The 19358-nt window shown below is 34.7% G+C and overlaps 1 protein-coding gene across 5 annotated transcripts in view; it reads right to left on the bottom strand.

Moving 5' to 3' along the window:
- The window catches only part of PALLD (palladin, cytoskeletal associated protein), a 409145-nt gene extending 396376 nt beyond the window's left edge, over positions 1-12769 (bottom strand). Inside the window, exon 1 of one of the 5 annotated variants that reach the window (XM_025462823.3) lies at positions 12571-12769. The gene's annotated coding sequence lies outside the window, so the exon portion shown is untranslated. The remainder of the gene's footprint in view (positions 1-12570) is intronic. The other 4 variants (XM_049101108.1, XM_025462824.3, XM_049101109.1 and 1 more) reach the window with 4 other exon arrangements.
- Between the last annotated feature and the right edge of the window lie 6589 nt (positions 12770-19358).

The following is a 19358-nucleotide window of genomic DNA, read 5'->3' as shown; positions in this document are numbered from 1 at the left end:
ATTGATGGACAGGTCATCCAAACAGAAAATCAGCAAGGAAACGGTAGCTTTGAATGACACACTAGAACAGATAGATTTAACAAATGTATTCAGCACATTCCATCCTAAAAGAGCAGAGTACACATTCAAGTGCACATGGAACCTTTTCTAGAATAAATCACATATTAGGCCATAAAGCAACTCACAACAGATACAAAAAATTAAAGTCTTATTGTGCATCTTTTCTGACCACAATGCCATGAAACTAGAAAACAACTCCCCTCACACACACACACACACACACACACAATCTGGAAAGACCACAAATCCATGGAGGTTATACATAACATGCTACTAAACAATGAATGAGTCAATCAAGAAATAAAAGAAGAAATAAAAATGTACATGGAGACAATTGAAAATGAAAACACAATCATTCAAAATCCTTGGGATGCAGCAAAAATGGTTCTAAGAGGGAGTTTTATAGCAATACCAGTCTACCAAGAAGCAAGAAAAATCTCAAACAACATAACCTTACACTTGAAGGCACTAAAAAAGGAACAACAACAAAAACCTCCCAAAACCAGAAGAAAGAAGGAAATAAAGATTAGAGCAGAAATAAATGATATAGAAACTTAAAAAACAAACAAAAAAACAAAAAACACCGATAGAACAGATTGATGAAATTAGGAGCTATTTTTTTAAGACAACAAAGTTGATAAAACAAAGAATGTTTTGTCTATATGGATCTGGAAGGATGCTGCTTGGAAAATCTGAACAGGACAGTTCCATGTTTCTATAGCAACCACATTTAACTAATTTCCGTTAGTTGAATAAGAGGTATAATGTTTGTGGAGGGGACATTTATGGTGCTTTGAATTGTGTGGAAACTATGCATTTTCTGTTCAAATGCTATTTTAATTTATTACGTTTAGGAAAAAAATCAATTGATTTCAATAATTCATCCGCTTCAAGATTCAAATTGAGTAATATAATACCATCTTGAATTTTAGCTGAAGAACTCTATGAGCATGTATGTTTTTGCTGTAAAAATGTAGTTACTGTATGGCACTCAAGTACTATGTTAAATGATCCACTAACATTTTTGCTTGGCCCATGATTAGTGGAATGTATGTTACTGGGTAGGGTGAACTACAATTAAAAAAAAAAAAAGTCAGACTCATCAAAAAATGTTTTAAAAAAGAGAGAAAGAACTCAAACAAAAATGTTCTTGCTTCTCTCTCTCTCTCTTTTTTTTTTTTTTTAAGAGAGAGAAAGAGCAAGAGCCAGGGGAGGGTCAGAGGAAGAGAGAGAAGTAGATTACCCACTGAATGGGGAGCCTGCCATGGGGTTCAATCCCAGGACCCCAGGATCATGACCTGAGCTGAAGGCAGATGCTTAACTGACTGAGCCACCTAGGTGACCCACTTCTCTTTTTCTTTGTTTTACATCTTAAATCACACATATGAATTCAATCATATGGTGTTTGTCTATCTCTCACCAAGTTTCACTTGGCATTATATCCTCTAGATCTATTCATGTTGTTGTGAATGGCAAGATTTCATTACTTTTTTATAGCTGAGTAATAGTCCATTGTATATATGTACCACATCTTCTTTATCTATTCATGTATGGATGGACACTTGGTTTGCTTCCATAACTTGGCTATTATAAATAATGCTACAATAAACATTGGGGTGAATATATCTTTTTGAAGTGTTCTTGTTTTCTTTGGATAAATACCTAATAGTGGAATTACTGGATCATATGGCAATTCTATTTGTAATTCTTTGAGGGACCTCTGTACTGTTTTCCACAGTAAGTGCACCAGTTTGCATTCCCACCAATAATGCATGAGGGTTCCCTTTTCTCTACATCTTCACCGACACTTCTTGTTTACTGTGTTTTTTATTTTAGCTATTCTGACAGGTGTGAAGTGATATCTCATTTTAGTTTTGATTTGTATTCTCCTGATGATTAGTGATGTTGAGCATCTTTTCATGTTTGTTGGCTCTCTGTAAGTCTTCTTTGGAAAAATATCCATTCATGTCCTCTGATCATTTTTGAATTGTTTTGAATTTGTTTTTTGGTTCTGAGTTATATAAGTTCTTTATACATTTTGGATATTAACCTCCTTATCAGATATATCATTTGCAAGTATCTTCTCCCATTTGGTGAGTTATCTTTTTGTTTTGTTGAGGATTTCCTTTCCCTTTTCCTTGCAAAAGCCTTTTATTTTGGTATTGTCCCAATAGCTTAATTTTGTTTTTATTTCCCTTGCCAAAGGAAACATATCTAGAAAAATATTTCTATGGCTGGCATCAAAGAGATTACTCCTTATGTTTTCTTTTAGGAATTTTATAATTTCATGTCTCACATTTTACTATTTGGCATAAAGTTATCCAGTTTTCCCAAAACTATTTGTTGAAGAGACTTTTTCCCATTATATACTATTGCCTCTTTTGTTTTTTGTTTTTTAAAGATTTTATTTATTTATTCATTCATGGGAGACAGAGAGAGAGAGGCAGAGACACAGGCAGAGGGAGAAGCAGGCTCCAGGCAGGGAGCCTGACATGGGACTGGATCCCCGGTCCCCAGGATCACGTCCTGAGCTGAAGGTGGCGCTAAACCGCTGAGCCACTGGGGCTACCCCTATTGCCTCTTTTGCTGTGGATTAATTGACTATATAATTGTGGGATTATTTTCAGGCTCTCTTTTCTGTTCTATTGATCTACCTATTTTTGTGCCAGTATCATACTGTTTTGATAATTACAGCTTTGTAGTATAACTTGAAATCTGAGATTTGGATACCTCCAGTTTTCTTCTTTTTCAAGATTGCTTTGGCTATTTGGGATCTTTTGTGGCTCTATACAAATTTCAGGATTATTGGTTCTAATTCTGTGAAAACTGCTGTTGGTATTTTGGTAGGGATTGCAATAAATCTGTAGATTGCTTTTGGGTAGTATAGATATTTTCACATTTGTACTCCTGGGGATCCCTGGGTGGCTCAGAGGTTTAGTGCCTGCCTTCAGCCCAGGACATGATCCTGGAGTCCTGGAATTGAGTCCTGCATGGAGCCTGCTTCTCCCTCTGCCTGTGTCTCTGCCTCTCTCTCTTTGTGTCTCTCATGAATAAATAAGTACAATCTTTAAACACACACACACACACACACACACACACACACACAACATTTGTACTCCCAATCCATGAGCATGGAATATTTTACCATTTGTGTCATCTTCAATTTCTTTCATCAGTGTTTTATAGTGTTCAGACTACAGGTCTTTGACTTCCTTGGTTAAGTTTATTCCTACGCATTTTATTATTTTTGGTGCAATTGTAAATGGAATTGTTTTCTTAATTTGTCTTCCTGCTATTTCATTAGTAGTGTAGAGAAATGCAGCAGATTACTGTATATTGATTTTATATCCTGTTACCTTACTGAATTTATGTATCAGTTCTAGTAGTTTTTTGGTTGAATCTTTTAGGTTTTCTATGTATGTATCATGTCCTTGGCAAATAGGGAAAGTTTTACTTCTTCCTTATCAATTTGGGTGCCTTTTATTTCTTTTTGTTGTCTGATTGCTGTGGCTAGGACTTCTAGGACTATGTTAAATAAAAGTGGTGAGAAAGGATCCTTGTCTTGTTCCTGATCCTAGAGGAAAAGTTCCCAGTTTTCCATCATTGAATATCAGGATGTTAACTATGCATTTTTCATATATGGCCTTTATTATGTTGAGATATATTCCCTCTACGCTCACTTTTTTGAGGGTTTTTATCATGAATGGATGCTGTGTTTTGTAAAATACTTTTTTGCATCTATTGAGATGATCATGTGTTTTTTTTCTTTCTCTTGTTAACATGATGTATCATGTTGATTGATTTATGAATACTGAATCACCCTTGTACCCCTGGAATAAATCCCACTTGATTGTGATAAATGTTTTTTTAAAAATGTATTGTCAAATATAATTTGCTAATATTTTATTGAAGATTTTTATGTGTAGTTCATTAGAAATGTTGGTCTCTAATTTTCTTTTTTTATAGTGTCTTTATCTGCTTTTGGCATCAGGGTAATGCTGGCCTCATAAAATGAATTTGGAAGCTTTCCTTCCTCTTCTGTTTTTTGAAATAGTTTGAGAAGAATAGGTATTAACTATTCTTTTTTAAAAAAGATTTATTTATTTATTTTAGAGAGAAAGAGAGAGTATGTGAATGGGGGAAGGGCAGAGAGATGGAGAAAGAATTCTCAAGCAGACTCCCTGCTGAGTATGGGACATGAGGCTCCATCTCCTGACCCTGAGATCATGATCTGAGCCCAAATCAAGAGCCAGATGCTTAATCAACTGGGCCACCCAGGTGCTCTGGTATTAACTATTCTTTGTGTTTGGTAGAATTCACTTGTGAAGCCATTTGGTCTCGGATTTTTATTTGTTGGGAATTTTTTCATTACTGATTCCATTTAATTGCTATTAATAGGTCTGTTCAAATTTTCTATTCTTCCTGGAGGTTTTCTATTTCTTTGGGAGGTTATATGTTTCTAGGAATTTCTCCATTTCATCTAGGTTGTCCAATTTGTTGACATATAATTTTTCATAACATTCTCTTATGATTATATTTCTCTGGTGCTGGTTTTTATTTCACCTATTTCATTTCTGATTTTATTTGAGTCCTCTTGCTGTTTCTCTCTCTCTCTCTTTTGATGAATATAGCTAAATGCTTACCAATTTTGTTGATCTTTTCAAAGAAACAGCTCCTCGTTTTACTAATCTGTTCTAGTGTTTTTTAGTCTCTATTTCATTTATTCCTACTTTAATCTTTATTATTTCCTTTTTTACTGGCTGTGGGTTTTGTTTGTTCTTTTTCTACTAGCCAAACTATGGTTAGGTTATTTGAGATTTTTCTTGCTTCTTGAGGTAGGTTCTAAGAGGGAACTATATTGCTATATATGAACATATATATGCAACATCTATATATTATATACATCTATATATTATATATTCCCTCTTAGAACAGCTTTTGCTGCATCCCAAAGATTTTAGACCATTGTGTTTTCATTTTATCTCCATGTATTCTTTTTATTTCCTCTTTGGTTTCTTGGTTAGCCTATTCCCCATTCATTGTTTAGTAGCATGTTATATAACCTCCATGTATTTGTGGTTTTTCCAGATTTTTTTTTTGTAGTTGTTTTCTAGTCTCATAGTGTTATGATCAGAAGAGATGCATGATATGATTTCAGTCTTTTTTTATTTTGTTGAGACTTGTTTTGTGGCCTATATGGGTTCTATTCTGTTGACTATTTCATGTGTACTTGAAAAGAATGTGTGTTCCTCTGTTTTTGAATGGAATGTTCTGAGTATATATGTTAGCTCCATCCAGTTCAATGTGTCATTCAAACCACTGTTTCTTTGTTGGTTTTCTGTCTGGATGATTTACCTTTGATGTAAGTGGGGTGTTAGGGTTCCCTACTATTGCTCTATTACTATCGATTTCTCCCTTTGTGTGTGTTAATGGTTGTTTTACATATTTGGGTGCTCCCATGTTGGGTGCACAAATATTTATAATTGTCATATTTTCTGCTGGATATTCCCTTTATGATTATGTTGTCCTTTTTGTGTTTTGTTAAAGTCTGTATTTTAAAGTCTATTTTGTCTGATATAAGTGTTTCACTCCAGCTTTCTCTTTGCTTCCATTTGCATGATAAATATTTTTCCATGCCTTCACTTTCAATCTGTGTGTGTCCTTTAGGTCTGAAATGACTCTCTGATAGGCAGCATGTAGTTAGGTCTTGCCTTTTTATTTATTCAGTCATGCTATGTCTTTTGATTAGAGCATTTAGTCCATTTGCATTCACAGTTATTATTGATAATTTCTTCCTTTTATTAAAATAATCTTCTAGGCCAATGACGAAGCCACTTCATGCATGAGGATCCCTACCAAGCAAATTGAAACTTAGATAATTTGTGACTTGTAAATGCTCTTTTGACCAGAAACACAATCAATCCCCAAATGCCAAGCAACTCCAGGCTCTATCTGTATTTTCTTGCTCTTTGTTCCTCCAAACAAGGATGACTAAGTGGCCCTTGCCAATAAGATATTTTCTATTTTTCTCTTCCTTGTTCTTCATTTTTTTTTCTATAAAAAGCTTCCTGCTTTCCACCCCATTTGCAATTCTCCAAAAGAAAGCTATGCACTTAATGAAATTTCAAATAAAATTTGTTTTTATCACCTAAATTATTTAGTTTAATAATTTTTTAACAGTTGTTAGTGACAAAGATGGAATCTGAATGTGACAGGTAATGACCTATAGAGATGCTGCATAGTTAAGATGCCTTCTGAACCCTTTGAATTTTCTGTTCCTTTCATTGTTATGAGGGCTATAGGTAAGTCACTGTCACATTTGAATTCTCTACTTCTTTGTGTTCAGCTCTCTGATCCAAACAAACTTTATTTTAGAAAAGTTTATTTAAAAATGTATACACACATACACACACACAGAAAAAGTGTATATAAACAAACAAATCCAAGAAAGATTCTGGGAGTCTTGTAAGGGCTCTGGAATAGTCATATTGGGAGTCTCATTTGGAGGTACTCATTAGGAGACTCACAAAGCCTGAGGTGAGTCCACAGCATAAATTACTGGGGTTCTTGGGAAAATAAGAAGAAATTCAGACTTTTTAGACCATCAAAACCAACATCTAAGTAAGCACTTAGAAATTTTTAAGTAAAAGTAGTTAGGGTATCTGCCATTATAAAGATACCTTGTGAAATGAATAATAGATCTAATGCTAATGGGAAACTTGGAAGTCAAAGCCACAAAATTGGCGGGCAGGGATAGAGCACTTAAAAGCTCTTATCAGCACATATTACTTAATTCTAAGACTCCCAAGCTGGGAAGTTGATCATAGAGCAAGTTAGTTTGATACTAGTTCACCCACCAACCTCAAAATTTCTGTGAAATGAGGCACATTGAAAACACCACAAAACCTCCAATCCAGTGGCACATCCCTCTTAGGTTTTAATTTGGCTCTGAGAAAACCAAGGCTTAGCTAAAGAAACAGGATTCTCAAGATTCAAAGAATTGAGCATATCACATTTTGGCACACCCGCTTATTTAATGTCTAAGAACTATGGTGCTGGTAACTGTAGATATCTTAAAAAAAAAAAAAAAAAGGCAAAATATTACTAAAACCTAGGATTACAATGGCCATTATGGGGAACATTCCAATTAGACAAGATCATTCATTTAAGAAGTGTCCTTGAAAAAAAAAAAAAAAAAAGAAGTGTCCTTGAAGGCAAGGGTTTCCAAATCAACAAATGGAATAAGTTACGTATTTTAATTGGCATGCAGAAGTCTCCAAAATGGCTCAAGATTCTAAACAGTTTCATTGAAAGATTCATTGCAAAAGGCTAATGAAAAATTATCTTACTTAACCTGAGTACTCACCATCTACTAATCCTCTATATGAACTACTTTTCCACTCTGAAGAGACCACAAGACTGTAGGCAAAAGTTCAAGTTGCCTTGTAAGTGCAATAGCCTCAAGGCTAGAAACCTAAAACCCTTGGGCCTTTCCCATCACATTCTCATCGCAATCCTATTGCATTCTCACCATAATCACACCTTTGGTCTAGAAATTGGTCTCACTTGCAATCAACTGGGACACTGGAAATATGATTGTCCCTGAAGATTTTATCAAATTCTTTTTATTTATTTATTTATTTTTTTTTAAGATTTTATTTATTTATTCATGGAGAGAGAGAGGCAGAGACACAGGCAGAGGGAGAAGCAGGCTCCATGCAGGAAGCCCGATGTGGGACTCGATCCCAGGTCTCCAGGATCACGCCCTGGACTGAAGGCAGCGCTAAACCGCTGAGCCACCAGGGCTGCCCGGTTTTATCAAATTCTTGACACCATCTCAACACCCCCATATTTACCCTCAAAAGAGGGCTTCCATATGGGCCCCTCCCAGGGTTGATGGACTCCAGTCAACTGCTACCAGTTATCCCTTACATAGCCAAGGGGAAATTAAAACAAAAATTAATAGAAAACCTTGCAAAAAATTCTGATTGATACTGGTTTACACTTTAGATGTACTCACTCTGGAGCTCACAGAAAGGATTCTGGGAAAACTGGCAGAAGCTGGCAAAGGATGAAAATTATTCCCAGAATTCAGCTTTCCTGGATCATTAGTGCCAGTGAGAGAGGAAGGTAAAATTTCACAGTTTCTTCCTTCCAAATCCAGAACCATTGCTTATTGATTCTTTCTCTCCCAGGGACAACTATTGTCTTCCCATTTGTCTTCTGTGTTCTGAGAATTTGACTTGGCAACTGTCAGTGTAGGGGGCACCAAAAATATGGTCAGGCAGGGTTGCATTCTATTTTGCAGCAGAGGCTTTACTGACTGGGTCCACTGTCTTGGGTCCATGAGGTTGTTCAATACTACCAGGAATATTTGCTGTTTGTCCCAGCTGAAACCCAAGAAGATATTTGGAAGGATTTTTTTAAAGTAGTGCTTTGGTCAAAAGTTGGCCAAATTAAAAGTTGATATTCAGAGCCTGATAAGAAGTTTTTCAAAGGCTTTTTCTCCTAAGATAAGTAAAACTAGGCACTAGGGAAGAACAACATTGTAAAGACAAAATCGCTGTAAACCCAGAACACAAGAAACTTCCGATTTTTATCTTAAAGATCTCACTGATTAAAAAAAAAAAGATCTCACTGATATAAAGAAGCAAACTGAGGACAATGTAGGTGGATCAGTGCCTTGATATATTCAGATTGCAGCCCAATTCTCTGAGGAATTAAAAATAGATGTACTACCAACTGAGGGCAACTTGTACAACTGGTCTTACAAATTGAGTCTTTAGTGCTCGCTTCGGCAGCACATATACTAAAAACAAATTGAGTCTTTACAAGAACAGAAAAAGCCCACTTATCCTTCTTACCAATCCCCAAACCTCCCATTTATCTCAAAAGCCTTGTTTGTCTGATCTTCTCTAGGAACTGAGGCCATCTTTTTGAAATGCAAAATTCAGGGAGGTAATTCTTATCAGAAAGGAAAAACAAACAAACAAGACAGGGAAGGAGGCAAATAATCTTAAGAGTTTTCTCCACAATTAGTAAAACATTTCAGCCTTTCAGCAGGTAACCTTAGCTTACTCCATCTTCTAGAAACACGATTTGGATCCAAATTGTTCTTTTATAAACTAGTGAGTTTTGCATTATTGTACCTATCTCATAGCTACAATTTTAAAATAAAAGCTATTAAGAGCTCTGTTGGCATATGTCTCTGTGTTTATGTGTGTAGTACATAGTATCTTGCAGATTAAATTTTTACCTCAACATAGTATTGCCAAAATTAATTTGTAAAGAGCTCTATTTAACTGGGTTAAAGGCAATCATTGATATAAATCAAGTATATTCTCAGAAATACAGAAACCAACTCAAATGTTTTTTCAAGTTCACATGATTGAGGATAATCTTCAGAAAAAAAAAAGCTAGTTTAAATTTGTTGGTTTAATTAGGACAGGAATGTCTTTAGGATTATCAGCATTAAATGTAATGGGACACAACTTTTATTTCACTTAGATTTACAAAAAGTCAAATAATCTCATGTTTACCTGTGTTACATAATTTGAAAGCAAGAAAGATAATGTGATGATAAAGTGGGTGCCTGGGTGGCTCAGTGGTTGAGCGTCTGCCTTAGGCTCAAGGCGTGATCCTGGGGTCACGGGATCCAGTCCCACATCGGGCTCCCCTCAGGAAGCCTGCTTCTCCCTCTGCCTGTGTCTCTGCCTCTCTCTGTGTCTTCAATAAATAAATAAAATATTTTTTAAAAATGATGATTAGCTATTCAATGTCTCATGAAATTTTCATGAATAAACATAATTATCAAGTAAATTGAATACATAAAAGTTCATAAATGAATTTTAAACAGTAATTATGCTTTATGATATGTCTACTTAAAAATAGTTTTGAAAGGGGTGCTGGGTGGCTCAGTCAGTTAGGCATCTGACTTGATTTTGGCTCAGGTCATGATCTCAAGATTGTGAGATTGAGCCTCCTGTTTCAGGCTAGCACTGTATGTGGAGCCTGCTTAAGATTCTCTCTCTCCCTTTCCCCACCACCGCCTCTAAAACATTTTTTAAAAAATTTCCAAAATATTTTTTGTAACTTAAAACCTTAAAATTACACTGAGATAAATTAAATGATGAATATGCATTGAGTATATCATTTCCAAATAAGATAAAGTACTGAAACATTAATAACTGAATATAGGTTTATCCACTTTTGGCATCCTTTTATAGTGGAACTAAAAATATTTGGGTCTATTAGTAAACATGTTTTGTGCCACAATGAAAAATTTACTATGAGGAAGAATATACTTCTAGAAATTATACATGTATTTATAGGGCAGCCCCAGTGGCGCAGCAGTTTAGCCCCGCCTGCAGCCTAGGGCATGATCCTGGAGACCCTGGATCCAGTTCCACGTCAGGCTCTCTGCATGGTGCCTGCTTCTCCCTCTGCCTGTGTCTCTGCCTCTCTCTCTCTCTGTGTGTGTCTCTATGAATAAATAAATAAATAATCTTTAAAAATTAAAAAAAAATAAAATGTATTTATAAATTTGCCAACTCACAGAATGCTAGTGTGATAGTCCACAATTATGTACTTCTTAGTTTTTGCTAGAAATTAAGGAGTCTAAGGGTTAAGAATTCTAATTAGCATGTGTCATTAAGACCACTAGAAATATTAAGGGATCCATTTCTATGCAAGGAAAGTAGTATGAGTATTTGGTAAGAAAAAGTATGAAGTATACAAATTGTTAAGGAAAAAAATAATTTTGTCCTAAAATAAAACAACTAACTGATTGTTTTCAAAAGAAAAAAGAAAAAAAGGGAATGAATATAAAAAATTGCAGAAGTTTTGTGAAAAAGGAATCTTGGAAAAGAAATTTTATGTGTAGTCAAGCTGGCTTAGGTTGGAATGGATTTACTTGTGTTTTTTTAAAAATGAGTTTTAATATCAAAAGTATGCAGGTTAAAAATTAGTTACCAAATTTGTTTCTCTATTCTCCAATATAACAGTTACAAATTATAGTCAGTTACTTCACTCAATATTTGTTTTCTTTGCTAGAATTTAGCTAGGACATAGCCGTTAACTCCAGATAGCTAAAATTCCTGACTGTAACTCAGTTATCTCAATCCCTTTTGATATCCTCCACACATATTATTAATAACGAAGTGGAGTTCCTTGTTTTGTCCTTACACATTTCAGTTGGTATATCTTCAGGAATACATCATATTTTTTGAAACTTGACTAGTGTTTTCCCTCTACACTTTTTTCAATGAACTAAAGAAATTAAAGTGATTGTCATTGTCCAGTATAATCTAGATACATACTGTATTACAAAGTATGCTACAGGACCCCTTCAATATTCAGTTTTAGCAATAAAACAGAGAGAAGCTCAGATGGAACTGACATAGAGCCCTTAAAATACAGACCCTCATCCATATTAGACACTAGAATGGGAGACAACTAATCTGTATTCTAGGAATATGTAATCAAAAAAAATAAATAAATAAAAATAAAATAAAATAAAATAAAAATAAAAATAAAAATAATAAAAAAAAGGAATATGTAATCACATATTTACAGAGCATTTATTGGCCAAGTAAATCTTTTACCTTGTCTATTGTTACTAATAATTTGTCAAATAGACTCGATTTTTAAAATCTGAATAATCGAGATGAGCATTCAAGTTCTTTGAGAAAAAATACTGGAAAGGATATTTATTTTGTAATTTCTGCACATACATGATCAAACAGATTTTGCATAGTATTGTTAGGCAATGGGCTTGATATGTGGTCATTGTATTCATACTAGAAGGTGATTAGTATTTTTAGTAAATGTTAAAAAAGTAATATGACCCTCAAACCATTCTGTATCAACCTCATATATTGGATTCAAGACAATTTCATGTGTAACTTAAAACAACATGATATAAAATCATACTGTGATGTTTAAATTTGCCTGTAGTTTTCCCTTAGGAAGCTTTATCTTTTTTATAAATAAACATGTAAACTTTATGCATAGATATAATTTCCTATGTCTGCAATTACTATATAAACTGATTTTAAAAATCTGTTGGAAGTATAGTTAAAAACTTAAAATGTTACTAAAACCTACAGTACACAACTGTAAGCCATCAGTATTTACCTTAAGTATGGGCAAAGTTCAAATTAACTGTATTCATGTTTTCTGTGAAACATAACACATATATAATCAAACAATCTTGACAAATGTTGCTTCCATAACTACACTTCATTCTTCAGGGACTGATAGCACCAATTTAGCTTATTTAAGATTATAAGAGAAAATTCAGTTATTTGACAGTGGGGATAGAAATAAAGGTAAATCTTATGTATTATCTTCTTTTGGAAAGAGTACAAAATTCCCATTTCTCTCCAAATTAAAGAAAAATCAAGGCATTGTCTAAATAGTATTATAATTTCAGGGAAACTTTATATTTTTAGCTTAAAACAAGTTGAAAAAATGTTGCCCTAATAGTATATTAAGAAATATCTTACAAACCTTTTCAATCCTTGGTTATTTTGAAGACTCTGAAAAGGTGATGGGTTTCAAATGAGCATTTCTTCTTCTCTGGGAGAGTGGAGGTTGGTCTTGCCTATTCATTAAAGACGGCTTGGTCCTTGGTCACTTTGAAGCAACTGTGGCCTCGGACTTACATCTGTCCTCTTACTCCACTCAACTATATTTGGTAACTGAACTCATGTTTCAGCAGACTGCCACGATCAGGAATTCCAGCAGTGGGCTGGGAAGCAGTCCTAGGTCTGAGGGCTGGGTTCTTAGAAATTAAACGGACTTAGTGTAGAAAGAACTATATTTATAGATCTAATAAACATAGGATTTACACATATCCCTCTACACTCTGACCTTGTGGCTTAAAACCAACACCTGCCCTTTTAACATATTCTTAATCAATTAAAAGTACAGTATGTGATTCCAAGTAGAAAAAGTGACACTAATAAGAAATGCTCTTCTTATAATCTTCTGCTCTGTGCATTTAGCTTTTAGTCATATGGTAGATTATCCTAAAATAGTAAATCCAGTTAACTATTTAAAAATTTGGGCACCTGTCAAATTGAATGGAGAGTCATACTGTTCTCTTACTTCAAGTTGTTAATTAAAAGTTATTATAAGACTATGATGTGTATTAAATACATAGTCCGTAGAGGATTAAGTAGGTATAAACACACAGGGACCGAATCTTACAAACTTTGCAACACTGAGTTCTAAGCTCAATGCATGTTATGAGCATCCAACAAATACTTTAAATAAATGCTGAATGACTATTGTCCAGGACAAGTATGAATCTTCTTACAGTTACAATAAAATGTTTCACTACCATTTTATTGCTTATTCTATAGCATTTCATTGTAACATATTCTATTATTTTGAACTTCTAAATAATGAATAGAGCTAACAAGAAAAGAAAGCATTTCTTTTAGCAGAGCAAAATCTAAGGGGAAAAATAATCACAAAACCTCCCAGTTAATTTGGAAATGAAGGTCTGAGTCTCCCTTTGTTTAAATAATACCATCATAGTGATCCAAAAAAGAAGTTTTTGCTCTTGTACTTTTCTTTCTAGGCAAAACTGGTTCTTTATAAATGGTTCTTGCAACTGGTTACTTTTGTTGGCTATTTCAGTCATTACACTTATTCATAAGTGTTTTTAAAAATTTATATTTATAGGGAAAAACCCTGACTGATGAATTTGTCTTTTTATTAAAACCCCATAAGATAATAGTAAAAATCCAAAAGGACAGAAATTGGTAGAGAAGACAGAAGATACTGGAAATAGACAAAATTGTTGGCAAATAATTAACATAAAAATGAGTGATCTAACTCTAACTACATTAGAAAACTTAAATGTCTGCAGAAGGCATGCCTATGAGAAGCAATGATTAGCCCCAAAAAGTCCCAGAAAGGCTCAGGAATTGTAGGCACCAGGCCCCTCCTTGAAAATAACTTTTCATTGGCAATTCTGGATATTTCTGGAATGACATAGGAGCTGAAAATAGGTAATTGGTTCGAAGAATCCCCCAAAAGCATAGGCCCTGTTGTCTCATATCTGCTTCAAGCAGCCAGATGACCCCTTCCCATGTCTTGAGAAGAGAGGAGGTATGTTCTCTGGGAAATTTAAAACACATGATCTCCAGTCTCGGGAACACGAAATACAGATGAAAAGGATGAGGCACTGGAAGGAGTTTCTAGGGGTTCAGTTAGAGAAGGGACAGAGGCTTCAACTGTATCTATGCATATTTCTAAAAAATAGCAGTGATGGGAATAGGAAAAAATGGTAACATTTGATACATCTTAGTGTGCATATCATTTACATTAATATCTGTACTTTTGTGTTTAGTGAAAAATTAAACAAAAATCTCTGTTGTGTCCTAAGGCTAACTAAATATAGAGATTATAGGGATCAAAATATTGTAACCTTTTCATGATATTACCGTAGTTATGGAAAGAACTGCTGAAATTAACTAGGCAAGTTGTTAAAAATAATATATGTACAATGAAAATATAATGCTATTATTAAGATAAATGGATACTAGACATATAACTAACTCACCCTTGATCTCAATGTTTTTAAGATTTCAATATTGTATTAATAGTAAATGGTGCAGGGCAGCCCCGGTGGCGCAGCGGTTTAGTGCCGCCTGTAGCCTAGGGCGTGATCCTGGAGACACTGGATCGAGTCTCCCTCTGCCTGTGTCTCTGCCTCTCTCTATCTCTCTCTGTGTCTCTATGAATAAATAAATAAGTAATTAAAAAAATAGTAAACTGTGCAGGAGCAACCAAATGTATGTTTTCTCTACACCAGAATGTATCTAGCATTGTAACTTTTATATATTCCAGGTTAATTTTACAATCCCACCTAAACTGTATGCTAAGAACAGGCATATTCATGCTAGTATTTTTCTTTTACTGAAAGATCATGTATCTGAAAGTTGCTAAGACAATTGATTTTAAAAGTTCTCATCACAAGAAAAAAAATTTTAACTGTGTATAGTGATGTTAACTAGATTTATTATGGCAATCATTTCACAAGGTATACATATATCAAATCATTATCTTGTACCTCTAGAACTGATATATGTCAATTATATCTCAATAAAAAACCCCAGAAAGATAAATATTCTTTAAGTTCCTAAAAAGAGAAAGGATGCGCATGCAATACATTAGATGCTCACTGCACAGAACAAAAATTATGAGTTACAAATGACTCATTCTTTTTGTTCTTGTGGAGTAAATAAATAAAAATAAATAAAAGAAAATATAAGTTTCCCCTTCCTTTTTCCAGAAGTATAGCCAAATTTTATTATATTTAGTGTTCCTTTGTCATAGGAAACTTTTTATAGGCATAAAAAGTTAAAAGTTGTAGGTGTAAAATCTCTCAAGGTGATATTGATTTATATGTATTCTTAAAACAAACCTGTTGGATTACCTGCAAGGAAATGGGGGCTGGTGCTTCTAGTAAAAGATGCTGGTTCCAGCCTGAGAGAGACTTGGGTTCTCAGACCCTTGGACAGAATGGTGGTGCATTCTGTGATTGGCTGTAATGCTCATGCAGGATGGGACAAGCACCCATTCAGCACTATTGATAGCAGGGACTGAGTGAAGACACCTGGGCACTGAGCATTAAGCATCATGGCTTCACGGGCTACCCTGAAAGAGGTAGATGTCTCTACTTTTTAATGGGGGCTAGAACAATAAATCTCACGACGAATCTCCGCGGTGAGCATGTTGGCCTATTGACCAGAAGGAGACCTCTCCCATATGTCCCTAGATTGCCTGGCTCCTAAGTCCTTCTCTAACACCAGAGAAGTGATGGAGTCATAAGAACGAAAAGCAAAGTTGCCTCCAAGTCGGATAGGATTTTATTTAAAATGGTACAGAAATGTGTCCCTTCTTGTATATCATGTGGAGTGTAGCAAACCATGCTTGTTTTAAAAATATTGTAAGAATCTGAAAACCAAACCTTTCTTTTCCTTAGAAAAAACTCTTGGCAAAGACTCTTAAGTTATTATGACAAGGTTTAAGTAATAATATGGATGAGATTAGTGTATAAACAGTAACACAGTTTCTTATGCACTTTTATTATTTACCCCAAGAGCCTATTTCTATGTAAACCAAGTTTAGGAAGACAGGTCAGTGGCCCCTTCGGTGGGTTTCAGTTCAGCTTTCCAATGATTACTTTTTTTCTTGTAAAAATTCCTGCTTTTTTGAAATACTTCCTTTGAAGTGCATCTTCCATCTACTTTTTAAAAAATTAAGCCTTTGGATCTAGTTGGGCTCTTGATTCTCTTCACTCCAAGTGCTGCCATCATTATGGGTGATGTCAATATCTATTTACTCCACAAGTGGCAAATTGATTCTTTGACTTGCTGATCTCTCATGATCTTCAGCTCTACTTATAGATGGCATAAATGGATCTGCTCCATTTCTCAAATCATGTATTGGTTATCTACTGTTTTATAACAAATTGTTGAAAAGTTTGTGTCTTTAAACAATAAACATTTGTTGTTTGGCACAATTTCTGTGTATTAGGATCCAATAGAGTCTTGACTTGGTGATTCTGGGTCAGGGTATCAAAAGATTGCAATTGGATGTTGCCCATGTCTACTTTTGTCTGAAAGTGTGAGTGGGGCTAGAAGCTCTACTTCCAAGGTGACTCACTCATGTGCCTAGAAAGTTAATGCTGCTCTTAGCAGGAGCCCTGTGGACTTCTCCATATCATTGCTTGAGTTTCCTTGTATCATGAAAGCTGGATTCCTCTAGAGTTAATGATTCAAGAAAGAGCAATAATAAGCCACAGTATCTTTTTTGACCTTGGCTTGGAGGTCACATTCCATCTTTTCTGCAATATTTCTTGGTTACAAGTGTCAGTACTATTCAACATGGGAGGGACTTCACAGGGGTATACCAATTGGTGAGACCATTGGTGGTCACCTTGGAGGGTAACACACCTTTACTCCATTAACTATACTTGGACATGTTCCATTTTTAAAACTGTAAACTTCCATCTTCCACATCTCCCACTCAGTGACTACACTGACTTTTTCTTCTTTACGGAGACTTCCAGGCTATAGATCACTCTACTTTCATGTTATCTATTAGTCTGCCTTATAGTTTTAGGTTAATTAAGGACGTAGTGTATTTTAGTACACTGGTTTATGAGTTTCCTTTTAAAAGATGCAGATACTTATTGTTCAGACAAAAAATAGATAATCAAAACTTCTTTAATAAAAGGGTGTGAAAAGGAGTGTGCAGACTTGCTTACGCATCCTTCCTTAACCTTTTCTCTTCTGGTGGCCCTGGAAGCTCTGAAAATTCTCCAACTCCAGGAGCTGGCCTACTTACCCCCACTTCTGAACATTTTACTCCCCCTCAATCCTGGCACTCTCTACCAGCAGAGATTACCAGGCAGCAAATAAAATAGTAACTGAGAAAACTGATCAAGAAACAAACTAAAAATTGAGGCAGAAAATATTCAGTTTAACACAGATTATCCACTTGTTGGCCTATCTGGTGATGATAGGAACAAGTGTGCTTCAAATCATGGTGTCTTCCTATTTCTTTCTCTTTCTTTGTATCTGGCTTGGATACATGCCACAGAATCAAAGTCCTCAAAGATTTGTTTGATTAAAAGTTATTTCCACCTCGATCTAGCAGTAAACTTCAGATTTGTTTCGCATGACTTCTCTTTTATAAACTATGGTTAAATCTGCTGCACATGTGTAATCCAAGCCTGTGGGTGGTCTTTTGATCACATGCTTCTGCTACTTGAGATATTTGCCAATTTGCGTATGTGCACAAAAATGAATAGAGAAAAATAAATTTTATCATAAGTAACAAAAGTAGAGTTGAAGTATAACCATAGATTCCATAATCCATGTTTATATATGGGTATTTAGGCACTATTAGATATGACCCTAAATCTGAAATAATCTCATTTTCAACTTGGTTTATAGGGTTTAAGTATAAAAGGTTTATTCTTCTGGGCTTGAAAGCCAGTATCATTAATTTCAAAAGCAGCTTTTGTTGAACTTAAGCAAAGTAAGTGTAACATTTCTTCATAAGGACAGGATAATACGGATATAAAAATGAATAAAGTAATAAAAGTACAGATTGATGTTTTAAATAGCAATATAAAATCTGGAAAATTTATTAGTAAATAGAAGTCAATTGTGTATTAAAAGAAGAATATAGCATGGCCAACTGGATTTTACACAAACATCCAAAGACCTGGGACGCCTGGGTGGCTCAGCGGTTGAGCCTTTGGCTCACTGCGTGATCTCGCCGTGCCAGGATCGAGTCCCACATTGGGCTTCCTGCGTGGAGCCTTCTCCCTCTGCCTGTGTCTCTGCCTCTCTCTGTGTGTCTCTCATGAACAAATAAATAAATAAAATCTTAAAAAAATACATCCAAAGACCTAACATTTAATTCCTATATTAATAAGTCAAAAGAGAGAAGCTATATGGCTATCTCCATAGATTGTTAATGGATCTTTGGATAAAAATTAACATCCATTCCACTCATTAAAAAAAAAAACAACTTTATGGAATGGGAAAAGATTGGGAAGAATTGATTTTGTAACAAAATCCATAAAAATGATCTACAAATGTCATATAATTTCAATAAAACAGCATTTTTTTTCCTGGAACTGGCAAAACAAATATAGGTTTTATCTAGAGGAACTAGCATGGTGAAATATCCAGAATGATTGTGAGAAAAGAAATAGTATTAAAGGAGGAGCCTTTCAAGACTGCTAGAGTACTTATAAATTCCTATGGATGAACAATAAGGAATGGGACAATGGATTATTAAATGGAATGACATATCTTTTTCTTGTATAGAAAGAACACTACATTGAAATGGGAGCACATATTAAATAAATACACATCTATTTCTTGACCTTGTTTAATTCCAAAGATCTGCTCCTTATTATGGTTAAAGGAACTGGATTCCTATTTCACTTCATTCAGCAAAATAAAAGTTGTTCAGGCTCACACAAATTGGAAAAAAAAGAATGTGGAATGAATAAATAAGTGTGCAGTTATGAGACTATAGTAGAGATAGATAATTAGGGTAAAAACAGTATACATATTTGTGGCATCATCATCATATGTATCTATGTATAATTATATCTATATGTCTGTGTCTACAATTTCTTTTGCAGTCTTGGTATATGAATGGACAATTTTAAAGTTTTCCTGCAAGGTAACAGTGTTTAATCTGGGAGAGTAAATGCACTCTGACTGGGATGGTGAATAGGGTTGGGTGGGAGACTT

Source organism: Canis lupus, chromosome 25 (genome assembly GCF_003254725.2).
Source record: "Canis lupus dingo isolate Sandy chromosome 25, ASM325472v2, whole genome shotgun sequence".
Classification (NCBI taxonomy): domain Eukaryota; kingdom Metazoa; phylum Chordata; class Mammalia; order Carnivora; family Canidae; genus Canis; species Canis lupus.
The sequence above is the reverse complement of the archived record's forward strand: the minus strand, read 5'-3'. Positions and strand labels throughout refer to the sequence as shown.